This window comes from Diabrotica virgifera, chromosome 1 (assembly GCF_917563875.1).
Source record: "Diabrotica virgifera virgifera chromosome 1, PGI_DIABVI_V3a".
Taxonomy (NCBI): Eukaryota; Metazoa; Arthropoda; class Insecta; order Coleoptera; family Chrysomelidae; genus Diabrotica; species Diabrotica virgifera.
Window position 1 is genome coordinate 169,030,487 of NC_065443.1, and position 11,216 is coordinate 169,041,702.

The window sequence follows — 11,216 nt, forward strand, 5'->3', positions numbered from 1 at the left end:
GTTCTTTTCTATATTCGTTTGGGTCAAAACATCAATAATCTATATCTCAGAATATTACTTAGAGTTGTTTTTAATAAATAAAACCCAACATACAACTTTAATGATGAAAGTTTAATCAAATATCAATCCCAATCCCACAATACATAAATTATCAATCCAAAGAAGCGACAAGATAAATTCAAAATACAAGTGAAGTTAGACCTTTCTTCACATTTTTGACACGTTATGTCAAAATAAAGGAACTTTTATTAAAATAAAGGTGTCCTCTAATTTTCCTTAAATACAGGCGGCCTGTATTTTATTAAAAGACAAAAATAAAAGACGCAATACTGCGCATGCTTATATGTCAAAATAAAGGATCTTTTATTACAGGTCGACTTAAAAGACGTTGGCAATAACTCTCTATTATGTTTACAAACAATTCTTAAAATTGATCGTCTGGGTGACGTCACGATGACAATATTTCATTTGTCAATGTCAAAGTTACCATACAACCTATGGTATAGGGACCTTGGGCGTAGATATATTAATATTATGTGACACATGACAGAAGCTCGAAACAAATGACAGTCGATGAAAAGCCCTATAGCTACGTCATACGTCTTTGGTTTGTATGATTGACAATTGACAATACCAATAACGTATGACGTAGACAAGGTCCCTATACCATAGGTTGTATGGTAACTTTGACATTGACAAATGAAATATTGTCATCGTGACGTCACCCAGACGATCAATTTTACGAATTGTTTGTAAACATAATAGGATACGTGGTTTGGAGGCTATATTTTGTTATTAAATATCGTTAGTGTTTTAATTTGTGTTTATATCTTGAGATAGAATGTATCTATAGATATCATGAAGTGTTTTTAGTATAATAACTTAAACCCAAAACTCTTTTACAAGTGTTAAGATACATTTTAATGTGGTTGTATTAAGTACCTACTTACTGGATTTTCTTTCTGCTGTATTGTATAATAAAGGACATTCTTGTATAGAGACATTACAGTTCTGTAATGTCCCTTGTGGTTCTTCACATCAAGTTTACATCATCTGTGTAGGTTACAATCTGCATAGACTTATTGAACAATATATCTAATTAAGTCTATAGATAATAGATCTATTATATGTAATTGTTTCATATAAAATTATAACCAATATTGCAGCCATCTGAAAATCGTTTGAATAAACAATTATAAACTAAATGAATATATAAAATGAAGAAAATTCCCTTTTCCGCAAATCGCCAGGAAATTTTGACATTCCTGTCAAAATTTCTTGAAGAAAAAGTCAGGACTTCCTTACTGTAAGGAAATGTCATTTCCTTACTGTAAGGAAATGTCATTTCCTTACTGTAAGGAAATGATATTTCCGTACAGTTGTTAGTGTTCTACATAAATGATAGAAAACACATTGCTATTAAAACCTTGTAAATTACCTTAATCATTAAATTTTCTTTATCTGGAGCTTCCTGGATAAATTTTTCAATTTCTTCCTTCGTTAAAATCTTAGATTTCTTTGCCCTATAACCTTGAGCTTGCCGTTTCAATAAAGAACGAAGTTTTGAGTATGTAGATATATCTACATTGTGTTTAAGTGCAGGGGTTGACTTCAGCATTGAATAATTGGCCCATAATGTTGAAGATTTCATCTTTAAACAAATGTCTAGGAAGTATGCCATTACAACATTTTCTGCGAAAGAACTCGTATTTTTACTCATGCGATAATCCATAAAACGTCTGTATGCATTTTCGTACTTTTCTCTTGATTTCTTTGGCAATAATTATAATGAAGCAGTATTCACTGCCTCAACCAGCTCTGGAGGAGTCCCAGGAATGGAAATTTCATCATCACTTATCATTTTACTTTCGACAACACCAGCAATTAAATTTATAAGCGTCAAGTTTGACAATTCAACCTCAATACGTTTCCATAGTAACCCAAGTAATTTTATTAGGAATTTCAAAGCACCATTTATTTGGGAATAAAATTATCGCGTTTTTTTTTAATCAATCAATATCTGTCGAATTTTAAACGATTTGCGGAAAAATAGTATGTTTACCTCGTAGGAAAAGCCACATTCCTGGACTCTGTGTTGCTAAGTCTCGGCTTGCGCCTCGACTTAGCAATCTTCACAGTCGTCCAGGAATGTTAAGCTTTTCCTACCCGGTAAACAATGTACTATTATTGCACTGAAATTGTATTTTTTTATAATTTACTGTTAATGTAAAACTTCACAGGTACCTATTGAATGGAATCATAATGTTTTAATAGTTTTAGATATTATAATCCAGTACCTAACGTAATCAGATGCTCTTAACTCTGTTGTAGATGATGCTGCAAGGTGTTTAGGAGAAATGTCAACTATCAAATCAAGGCATGAGGAGGAAATTAATGAATTTGTCAGAGGGAAGCTAGAACAGACAAATGTGACCCAGGAAAAAACCAAAAGAAGTCTTCAACAGGAATATCTCATTAATGTGTTGAACGGATTAGATGACCAAGGTTTTACCGAATATATAAGGAGGACTCAAGGAATTCTGGAAGAAGTTAATAATAAGGCAAAGAACATTACGAAGAAGCGAAAAATGGAGACTCAGGAGTATTTTCCTTCAAAAAAAAAAGAACTGATTAAACATTTTTTATTAACAATTTTTGTAGCTCACATGCATTCTTGATTTATACCTGTATTGAATTTTTATTATAGTTTTATAGACTTATTTACAAGATCATTAGTTAATTTAACATTACAGATTTTACTTGAATAGCAATAAATATAGTGAAATTTTATAAGATATATTATGTTACTTAAGTTAGGTCTGAATTTTAAAGCTATGTTAAGTAAGATGTAATTTGATAACTTTTATATGAGTTGTATTTTTAAATTGAGATCTACTCAAGGGCTCTACTCTACTACGTAGGCGAGGTTTAGAGGGGTTTTACCTTCGCCATTGCACCAATAACGGCGCCCCCTCTCCCAATTTTTAATAAAGAAATTTTAAACAGCTATTTTAGTGTTTTTTTGATTTGCAATAGTTATTTCAAGTAAACATTAATTTACTTAATTTTGTTCAGAAATAAATCTCGAAATTCGACTACGTTTATCCAAATGCTATGTCTGGTCGACTATTCTCTATGCAGTTGAGACATGGACCCTTGAAACATCAACCGTAAATAAGTTGGAAGTCTTTGAAATGTAGATCTACCAGAGAATTCTCAAAATTTCGTGGACATCGCATACCTCAATCGAAGAAGTGCTGCATAGAATATGCAAGGCAAGAGAACTTTTCAACGCAGTGAAAGTTAGAAAAACATCATACCTAGGCCACATACTGAGAAATAATAAGTACCAATATGCCCAACTTATAGTGAAAGGGAAGGAGAGGACTAGGAAGGAAAAGACTATCGTGGCTCAGAAATATCCGACAATGGACAGGACTAAATTTGAACAGCTGAAAACAGAAGAGTTTGCAATTGTAGTAGGCAACCTCCATTGAGGAGACGGCACTTTAAGAAGAAGAAGTGGAAGACATGGGAGGATAGCAACGAGAGTTAGAACAAATGCAGGAGAAACTGACAATTTTTTGTGAAAGTGAGGGTTCATCAGGGTTTCGTGTTAAGCTTGTATTTATTCTCATTGGTGCAGGTGCTGGATCAGATAACAGCTGAACTTCAAGGGGAGGTGCTTGGTATTGAATGTACGCAGGTGATAGTAGAAAAGTGGAAGAAAGACTAAAGCAGTGGAGACAAGCACTTGAAGAAAAATGATAACATTAAATAGGACAAAACCAGAATATTCTTTTAAAGATGGTATTCCAAATATGGATCGAGTAGTCAGCTTCGATAGAAAAGAACTCCGAAAGATTTTTTTAGACTCCACGTGAGAAAGCAAAGAGAGTGATTATGATCGACTAATGTTCCAAAAATAATGAGTAATAACAAAAACAAACATTTCCTAATGCAAAAGCTAAAACAATAATATCTGGATATCTAATAAAAACTACAACAAGGAACAATAATTACATTTATAATAAAACCAATAGTCAACTTCAGGGGAACGGCGCAAAATGTCTCCTGTCAAAATTTTAAATGTATTTTTTTTCCAATCCTGAGAAAACTCAAGTATTTTTGAAAAATTTAAACGCAGAACGAAAGATTACGTTATTACCGAGGGACAAAAGTCCTTTAGAATAAATAAAAAGTTTCTTTTGAATGAAATATTTGCAATTAAAAATTACACTAAATTTTCTTTTATTTTCACCCCTGTAGCTTCTTAAAATAAACATTAAAGGCGTTTTCAGGGACGTTCGGCCCTCAGTAAAAATGCAATCTTTCATTCTTCGTTTATATTATTCAAAAATATTTAGTAGTTTTCTCAGGATTCGAAAAATGAATACATTTAAACACATTGAATATTTTGACATTTTTCTGCGTCAACTTCGTAACTACGAATAGCAAATTTTTCAGGAGGGCAACAAAAACGTTTAATGTTAGTGTCGTTAAAAATTTAATAATTTTAATTATAGGTCTGGATCCCGCGTATGAAAAAAAAGTTGATTAATAGCAAGCTGAAAATTTGTTAATAGCTTAAGGGTATCTAGTCGGACAAACTTTGACAGATGGGAACACTGGAACAGGGGAAGTTTTAATTGTGGAACAGGTTAAAAATTTGGAACGGTCAGACCACGAAAACGGCACATGTATTTTGTCCGACAGAAGAGACTTAAACTCTCCGAACAGAGATTAAACTCTCATGCAAAAATCAGACTGCTATTTATCACCAAATGGGCGTTTTGATGAGTGGAACATGTAGAATATGTCAAATGACAGGAATTATGACAGGTGATAAATAGCAGTCTGATTATTGCATGAGAGTTTAATCTCTGTTCGGAGAGTTTAAGTTTGTTCTGTCGGACAAAATAAATGTGCCGTTTTCGTGGTCTGACCGTTCCAAATTTTTAACCTGTTCCACAATTAAAACTGCCCCTGTTACAGTGTTCTCATATATCAAAGTTTATCCGACTAGACACCCTTAAGCTATTAACAAATTTTCAGCTTGCTATTAATCAACTTTTTTTTCATACGCGGGATCCAGACCTATTACTTGATAGTAATACAATTTAATTGTTAAAGGCTAATATTAGCAGTTTCAAATAATTTTCAGACATGCGGATTAACGTTTACAACAATGTTAGCAAGTCAACGTCAAAAATGAAAAAAAGTTTAGATACGAGGTTGACGCAGAAATGGGACGATTTTGCGTGTATGCAAACCTAAAATGCGGTTATCAATAATACACAATTTTCATTTTAATAATAAATATGAAACCCGCCAAATTTTAAATTAAGACAGACCCATCGACCAATCACAGAAAACGTAGGAATTCCACTACTTTGTGTTCTGTGTCACTAGCTTACGTTTGCTGTGATTGGTCAGTAACAAACGTAGGCGGTCTGCATTTTACTGTAGTCTATTATTTAGCGTGTACTATAACTGGGTTTTTTGGTACACGCTAATTGCTAATTTGAGCCGCGTGCATGCCCCGCTAACTCTAATAAAAAACATGTAATCGTATTTATTTTCCTTCCGTTTAGTCAGAGGCGCTGATGTCGGCATTGTGATTGGTGGAACATGACTTTTGACAAATCCTGCGCTATCTGTGAATCTGTAATCTGTGTTCGTGTTCATTCGTTCGTTGTCGTTCACTTATTTTATATGGTCGGTTATGTGATGTGTTTGGTGTTTGTGTTTAGTTTGTGTCACCATAAAAAGCTGATATTCAGTCGTGTTTTTTGATATTTTTGTTATTTCATAATCGAGTACCTTTTTAAAGGTAAGTTTTTCTGATTGTAAGTACTGTTTATCCAACAGTTTTAAAATACACATTTTATTTCGCGTTTTGTTGTTGGGTCTAATGGCCGATCAGCTGTTGTGTGCAGCCGATAAATTCAACAAGTAAACATATATTTAATAGAAATTAAATACTCATATTTCTATGTAAAATGTCACATTATTGTATAAATAAATAATTAAGAAACAAAAGTTGTTTGTGTTTTATTTACCTTTATTGTCCACTTGAATAAAATAATATTAAATATTCGAAGTACCGTATGGAGGCTATGGTGTACCTAGCGTGGAGGCTAGATAACACTACCCTTCATATCCAATCAACAGCAAGAACGTTTAAAATTTCACACCTATCATGTCGAAGCTACAGACCACTTATGTGGAGGCCAGATTTGTAGTATCCTTCCAATTTTCCAGGTGCTGAAATACGTGACATATTTTTTGAAGGGTAAGATCGCATTCTACCAAATCACACAACACTTTTTTCTATGGCCGCGTGTATGCTGTAGTATTAAGTATCACGAGTGTCAGAGTGTGGTTAGAATTTGTCTAATCCAGTGATGTGGGAGGGAGTGGATAGGACCCGAGCAATCCTGTACCGGGACTCTGTAACTTTTATAGCGAAAGCGTAAGCGTGATTTCCGAACGCTTTCATCAAGTTATACTCTGTAAACTGCTGTCGGATGACGCCGGCAACACCGAATGGAGTTCGGAAGTAAAGCGAAACGTGATTATTTGTGGTTTCGTTTCAAGGTTCATAAATAGACAGGTTGCATGGTAACTTTCCACCAATCAGCGTCGAGAATCTAATGGCGGGAGTGACGTCACCCAGAATGCTGCATTCAAATTCATTCACTTCACTCATTGAAATGAACTCGGAAAATAGGAATGTTTTTAATGATTGAAAATATATGTATATTTAAAAAAAATACGTTTGGATTTTTAATGACTATTTATTTAATATATTCTTTAAAAAATGTGGTAGATACCTGTAGAGTTACAAAAATCATAGAATATAATTGCAATTAAATATATGCAGTAGAATAGCATTACTACTTAATTAAAGCAGAAGTAGATTGTTTCTTGTGTTTATATATGGGACTAAATCATTCAAATATCCTAGGTATATTAATAATGGGTTGAATACAATTTACTTTTTTAAATGATTTTGAGTAGGTATATAATCATTTTGAATTGGGGATAATGCATGTAGTACATTATTATAAATTCCTTCTAACGTGTAAACCATGGTGAAAAAGAGATTTAACTAAAGATTTATGTACCTATCAAAATTAGTAGTTTTTCCCTTAAGTTTAACATAAGAGCATCTGATTACGTTAGGTACTGGATTATAATATCTAAAACTATTAAAACATTATGATTCCATTCAATAGGTACCTGTGAAGTTTTACATTAACAGTAAATTATAAAAAAAATACAATTTCAGTGCAACAAAGGGAATTTTCCCTATTTTATATATTCATTTGCTTTATAATTGTTTATTCAAACGATCTTCAGATGACTGCAATATTAGGTTATAATTTTTTATGAAACAATTAGGTACATATAATAGATCTATTATCTATAGACTTAATTAGATATATTGTTCAATAAGTCTAAGCAGATTGTAACGTACACAAATGATGTAAACTTGATGTGAAGAACCGCAAGAGATATTACAGAACTGTATGTGGAGCTTAAAGAAAATGCGAAAGAAATAGGGCTAGGCGTCAACGTATATAACACTTCTTGTAAAAGAGTTTTGGGTTTAAGTTATTATACTAAAAACACTTAATGATATCTATAGATACATTATATCTCAAGATATAAACACAAATTAAAACACTAACGATATTTAATAACAAAATATAGCCTCCAAACCACGTATCCTATTATGTTTACAAACAATTCGTAAAATTGATCGTCTGGGTGACGTCACGATGACAATATTTCATTTGTCAATGTCAAAGTTACCATACAACCTATGGTATAGGGACCTTGGTTTCGTTTCACCACGTTTAGCGCTTAGAGTGACGTATTACAAGAAGAAATTGACAATTTTACTTGGTTTTGAGGTTGTTTTTTACACGAAGCGTTAAATACCGCTATGAATTCCAAGATTTCATTGGTTAGAACTACCCACGTGATATCTGTGTTCGTATTGGTCAAATGATTAAGAATGACAGAGCGGGATATTTAAATACCAATATTGTATGCAAAGTGTCGTTTCAAGAAAACAAGTCAGCTGACTGAGGATGATGGATAAATATTAATTTCTTGTTTATCTTTGACAATTTTTATGACAGAAATAAAAGTGTGGTAGAAAATCAATATGTATATTGAAAAACGGTATTGATTAAAAAACACTATTTATTCGTTTCTACTAGTCTTCTTTCTCAGTGGCGGTCTCAGAGTCAGATTTTGGGAGGGGCGATGGTCTGTTGCAAGGGGGTCTGGGGGGTGCAGCCCCCCAGCCGGAAAGGGAATCCAGAAATTTTTTAAAAATATGACAAGATTTTGAGAGTTTTAAAAGCATTTTATTCATTTGAACAGTTGATGGACCGAATATGGACTGTCACTTAGTGGTTCTGACGAACGGAGAAAAAGGAAAATCACTTATTATTATTACAATTAGTATGAGTGGAAACAGTTTTACACTATAATAAAAAATAAAAAAGCTAGCCTCTAAAGCTTATTGTAAATATTGTTCGGCTAACTTACAAATAAAATATTCAAAATATATTTTGTATTCTTGTGATTGTATCAAAAACCAATTTAGAACTATTGAAAACAACTCAAAGTCTAATAGAAAAGGTTTGTGGGTGATAGTATTTTTCAATGGCAAGCCTCTGAAGCAAGTCTCATCTTTCTAAACCTTTGACGATTTAGGTGGTTTTACTTTATCACGAACAAACGTCAAAATTCAGAGGTTTGGTCTGACAATGTTAGTTTTACGCTTGAATTGAAAGAGCTCAAAACACATTTTACCTTTTAAAATGTTAAAATTTACAATAAATATACAATACAAATTAGTCTATTAGAATGGAAAAAAGGAGGTTCACATTATACATTGTAATAGTTTTATTAGGTTATAAGTAATAAAATAACAAGGTATAAGGTTTTAAAAAGAATTCTTTGACTTTGCCAGGCATTGATACACATTGTAGCAACTAGCAAGGCTAGCAAGCAACGTCTGACTGAAGAAGATTTGTTCTATTCTCTGTGATTTATACAGTGTTGCCACTGCCACTGTGACTTCAACGACAACATTACAGAAACGTCACTGTACCGTATTTGATGTTGTTACGTTATATCAAAACTAACCGTAGGCTATTAAAATAATCTGTCTACGGACGCTTTCACACTGTTAGATTATTTTGTCCAATAATAGCAATGCATTAGTTTGATCTCACACTTCGGATTAATATGTATATTAACTTCTCATTTTTTCAGAAAACTAAGATTTCTGGGGGGGGGGGGGCCATCGCCCCCGTCGCCCCCCCTTGAGACCGCCACTGTTCTTTCTAGACTCTACCTAGTCTCATAAAATATTTCTTTTTATCTCATAAAAAATATAAACAATTATTGTATAGTTATAATATTCTTTTAATTTATTTCAGTTGTTCAATACAAACACGGCAGTACTAGAATATATCTTATAAATTAAATTATAAATGCATGAAAATTAAAAAGAGATAATTTACATAAAAGTTAATATAGGTACTGGATATGGGGAAAAGTAATTTAGGGGAAATTATATGTTATATTATATAATAATTATGATTTTCTTCGGCATTTTGTGAAGTATAGGGCATGTTGTGTCTAGTGTCCTTTTAAAAAGTCTGAAATTTCATTTACATTTGGATTTTTAAACGTATCACTTATTAATATGTTGCTACGATTTTTGTTCCTTTGTGGAGAAAAACTGTTTCTGTGGTTCAATGTTTTTACATATTGAAACCTTTAAAACACTTCAATTTTTTTATGCAAATTTTTATTAAATTTTTTGTTGCATGTGTATATTTGACAAAACAATCTAAACATTGCTGTCACTTAAATTATCTAAATCGGGTGTATGTATTTACAAGCATCGTCAAATCTTCATGATCTTTTTTATTGCAAATTAAATTGATGTTACTTAAATTCTTAAAGTCGTGGTTTCACTATCAAATAATTTGATCAAACAGTTTGAGCAAACTCAGGAAGTGACGTCACAACTACAGTTTGTTCAAATTATAAAAATCTAGTCGTCACACTATCAGTTTGATCAAAGTTTGTATTGAGAGTTGTGGTAGTAGGTACATATATCAAAACCCACAAGCATTCCAACACTTTAGCGAATAATAAGCCCCAAACTCTCTATTGTAGAAGGGAGTTAGTAACAAACCAAAAAGAAATCAAGTCCTGATTAGGAAAAATCTAGAAAACAAACAAGAGTAACTATTGGCTACAAAAGCTGCTGTACAAAATCAGTGTGCACGCTGAAGAAAGCAACGCAGGGAATGATAACGAAACAATTTTAACGTGTAGCTAGGCCATGACTGATAAACATATACAGGGGCTCACAGCTTAAATGATGCAGTCACTACTCAATAAAGCTAGCTTGTGTCAGTCGCTCAATATTTATTAGAAAAAACTTACATACTGAAGGTAGGTAAGTTAGTATGAGTCTTCTAAAATAGCATAAGCTATGTTTTGGGTTTCAAATATGCAATAATTAACACCCTCAGCGCCAGTGTATCCTTTTAGATATACACTGTCCTCAACACTGTGTACTAAAAAAGATACACATGGCTCGTTGTGTTCGATCTATTGTGTCACCTAAAAGGACACACTTTCCTAAGTTTTTATATGTAGAGAATAATGCTATGGCCTGAGCCAATTTCCTGGTATAACTGGGTTTGGCCTTATGACGTAAAAAGATAGATTGTATGTAACTAGAAATTCGTATGAAAAATGTTGCCATGTATGGGCCAAAACAACTTGCTCCAACTCATTATGCAGGGAAAGATTCAAGGAAAAAGAAGCATAGGGAGATGCAGAATATCTTGGCTGCGCAACTTGAGAGAATGGTACGGATGAACATCAAATGAACTTTTCAGAGCAGTCGTCTGCAAAGTCCTAATAGCTAAGATGTATTGTCAGAGAAATAGCAAATAATCCCAAAAAAGTGCACCAAAATTGAGAGATGAGGTGGAAACACAGTTTGGAAAAATAGGTAACCCTAAAACAATTAAACGGATATTACAAAAGAATAATCTACCTACATAGCTGAACTGCAAGAAATAAATCTTTTATCAGCCAAAGAAATAAGCAACAAGGAGTTTTGTTTTCTTTATTAATATTCTCCTTTAAAAGTTTACATCATT